Source organism: Leptidea sinapis, chromosome 8 (genome assembly GCF_905404315.1).
Source record: "Leptidea sinapis chromosome 8, ilLepSina1.1, whole genome shotgun sequence".
Taxonomy (NCBI): Eukaryota; Metazoa; Arthropoda; class Insecta; order Lepidoptera; family Pieridae; genus Leptidea; species Leptidea sinapis.
Genome location: NC_066272.1, coordinates 12,520,030 through 12,524,132, shown reverse-complemented (window position 1 = coordinate 12,524,132; position 4,103 = coordinate 12,520,030). Strand labels below are relative to the sequence as shown.

Genomic DNA, 4,103 nt, shown 5'->3' with positions numbered 1-4,103 from the left:
AGACGTGAAAATAAAATGAACAAAGAAAAGTATGAAACAATAAAACTTTTAATACGGAAAAAAATAAGACAGGCAAAAGAAACATGGTATGGTGATCTTTGTTCTGAGATAGAGAAACTGGATAAGAAGTTTGACTGTTTTAATATGCATAAGAAGATTAAAGAGCTTATATCTCCTAAACATCAAGTACGCAGACAAGTAACTCTTCACAATAAATATGTCAATTATGCATAATTGACATTGAAGATGCATCTTCCACCGATGACATGTTAGTAACATGGGAACAATATGTTACTGAGCTGTTTCATGACACTCGATCTGATCCTGTAGATTTCGTTTGTGATGACACGGGACCAGCCATTACGAAAAGTGAAGTCTATCATGCCATAAGAAATGCAAAAACAAGAAAAGCTTGTAGTCCCGATGACATACCAGTCGAGATTATTAAAGAAATCGAAGAGTGTAATCTAGATTATCTCGTTAACCTCTTTAATGCTATCTATGACTCGGGCACGATTCCTTCTGACTGGCTCAAATCGACAATTATCACCCTACCAAAAATCAATAATCCCAAAAAATGCAGTGATTACCGCACAATTTCACTCATGAGTCACGTTTTGAAGCTCTTTTTAAAAGTACTTCATAGCAGAATTTACTCGAAATGTGAGTCCTTACTATCATATACCCAGTTTGGTTTTAGAAGCGGTTTGGGTACAAGAGATGCACTTTTCGGCTATCAGGTGTTGGTACAAAGATGCTGGGATATGAATAGAGATCTATTTGTCTGCTTCATTGACTATGAAAAGGCCTTTGACCGAGTTCAACATGTCAAATTGATGGAAGTGCTCCAGAAAATCTGCTTGGACTTTAAAGACTGTCGATTCATCAGAAACTTATATTGGAAACAGCGTGCAAACTTTCATCATACATCGAGATAGAAAGGGGCGTACGACAAGGCTGTATTTTGTCACCCTTACTTTTTAATTTGTATGCTGAAGCCATATTTTAGGAAGCGCTTGATAACAGCACAGACGGAATATCAATTAATGGCAAAATGTTGAACAATATTAGGTACGCAGACGACACGATATTAATCGCGGACAGTCTTGAGGGCCTTCAAAGACTAGTTAACTCCGTAGCTTCCGTCAGTGCTGAGTATGGTATCAACATCAACACCAAAAAGACGAAGTACATGGTAATAAGCCGAACACCTGAGCTTACCACTTCTTTATCCCTCAATGGTCAAAGTCTTGAAAGGGTTGCCAAGTTCAGATATCTAGGCACAATGGTTGACGACTCAGGAGATCACAGCCTCGAAATACGATGCAGAATAGAGCAAGCACGCAACGCCTTTTCAAAAATGAAAAAAGTACTTTGTGACCGGAACCTAAACATCTCTCTTCGTATACGCATAGCGCGGTGCTATGTCTTTTCTGTACTCCTATACGGCGTAGAAGTTTGGACGCTGACAGAAGCTATGACAAAAAAACTGGAAGCGTTCGAGATGTAGGTGTACAGACGTGTGCTGAGAATTTCTTGGACAGAGCGCGTACGGAATAGCATCGTGTTAGAGATAATGGGAAAGGCTACAGAGATACTTACGTCTATTAAGGAACGAAATATGAACTCCTTCAACTAATCATGCAAGGGAAAGTGGCAGGCAGGAGGAGGCCTGGCCGCAGAAGGATATCGTGGCTTAAAAACTTGCGCCAATGGTTTGGGAACAGCACCAGATCTTTATTTAGAGCAGCTGTGCCGAAAGTTGAAATTGCCCTAATGATTACCAACCTTCGCAAGGAGACGGCACGTTAAGAAGAAGATATCTGTTGCGGTGATGTTATTTTGCTGTTGTTCGCACTATGCCGGAATAATCACTGCATTTCTGTGCCCTGAGTTCACTGTTTTCGATTCTTCTTTGTTCAATCATTCTCACTTTTAATAGGCACGTCGACTTGTTCAGTGCGAGTGATGTTATAGAACTTATAAATTTTACTAAGACCACCTTTTTTATGAGCAAAAGTGACATGATGAACAAGACGTTGTCATGATGGAAACTGATAATGATTAATACGCAATTTTTAGGTGACATTAAAATGACATAAAGGACATACTTTGAGACAAAGGGTCTTATTAGCCCAGTAATTTCACAAGCAGCACCACACTTCAAATCGAAACACAATAATGCTTGTACATTACTGCATCACAGCAAAATTTGTGCAGTTGTAGTACTTACCAAGCCTTATTAGAGATTCATCAATATTTATTTTTTCTCGTCACCAACTGCCAACCAATCAACAGAAACCGAACCTACTTTAGTGTTCCAGTTTCAACCTTTTTATAAAAAAAAAATATGCGTTTATTTCAAGGAATGTATATTTATACAAGTGTATAAAAGAATTACCATTTGCATTAAACAATTTCGTGGCACACAGCATCACTTTATCGCAAGAATTTATGTATTTTCAATAAAATACCGAAGTTAACTCATAAACCAATGAAGAGCCGCACATTGAATGCACTGCGATAGTGAATTTTATTTTAGTTATATTTTTATACCTAAATATGAAATTTGTGATAAATGGAGATGAGGAATCTGGGAGCGTTGGTCATCTTGTACAGGAATTAAAAGTTGACGCCAACATAGACCTGTCTCCTGATGAGGAATATGAGGACCTGCGGGCCGAGTTCCTTGCTTATCGTGAAGCATTAACAAATCTCAAAAGTCGTCGTAAGTAGAAATACTTTACTAAGAAATTATATAGTAGTAATTTTCACCAGCAAGTTTAGAAAATATTTATAGCTAATTTCTCACTCAATAACTTACAAAAAAAAACATTTATTGCTGTTATTTTTAACTTAATTAACAAAACAACTTTTAATAAAGTTTAATAGAGGTAACAAAATATCATTTACTTAAACAAACTAGGTGCTATCGTTGGCATTCGAATGTTCTCCCTTTGCAACAGCTTGTCTTTCGACCAAGGCCTCCTCTAAGGCCTTCCACTTGTCTCTATCTTTTGCTATTCGTAGCCGTTCTGGGCCTGCTTTCTTAAAATCATCTTGCCATCTCTATGTCTGTCTTCCTCTGCTTCGTATGCTTTCCTTAAGGTACCATTCGGTTATAATTTTTGTCCACTTTTCTTTCTTTTCTCTCAACATGTGCCCTGTTCAGCGCCATTTCAAATTTCAGTATACTGTTTGCAATTTTTGAACTTAGTCATCCCTTTTATCTTATTTATCTGTATTCTATCTCTTCTCCCTACTCCCAATTCGTCTCTCTCTATCCCATTCTGACAAACATTGATTTTTTTCAATAACTTACTAATAATGTTTAATTATTCTTTTAAATGTCCATTTATACAATACTTATATTTAAAGCCATGTGTTGTTCAAAACAGTGAAAAATTTCGAAATGGACTAACCAAACTTTTAATAGGATCGATGATGCATACGCCGTGCTGGCCACTCGAGGGATCATCTGATGATCGTCTGATTGATCTGTATCAATAACAAACTTTGTCCTGGATTCAGACAGTTCACCGAAGTACCCGGATGTAAAAATAGATTTAACGTTTGCTGTTTTGCTTGGAACCATTTCGAGGTGCGAGATATGACAGATAAGGGCATTGGTAATATAGCGTTTCCTTGGAGTCCTCCACAGCCAGGTTTTGGAGGAGAGGGAATCGTGCCAGTTTCAAAGAAGAAATAAAAACGCAAGAGAAGGAAGAAATCTAACGAAACAAGGGCTATAATTGCTATCGTGCTGAAGTCTGGTCGAATCTATTGAAATGGCTGTTCGTAAAATTATTGCAATCACAAACGAGAATAAAACATTTTATGTAAAATCAATCTTTGATTTTATCGTAAAATCATTTTTCCGCGATATTATACCTGAATGAACGAAAATGCTAGGAATCGTACTAAAATACAATTTATTTGTTATTCAACTGAATATGCTCATGTTTATTAGTACTATCGCTTTTGATGCTAGTCAGGTTTTGCCCAATAGTTACCAGGATATTTTTATTCCTGGAAAAAATGGACGACCAGAACTGGGTGAGTAGATTTCCCGAAAATAAATTCTAGTTTCACATACACATTTG

At 37.1% G+C, this 4,103-nt stretch overlaps 1 pseudogene; it reads left to right on the top strand.

The window, feature by feature from the left end:
* The first annotated feature begins 2,464 nt into the window (after window positions 1–2,464).
* LOC126965584 (uncharacterized) lies at window positions 2,465–3,787 on the top strand (annotated as a pseudogene).
* Window positions 3,788–4,103: the final 316 nt, after the last annotated feature.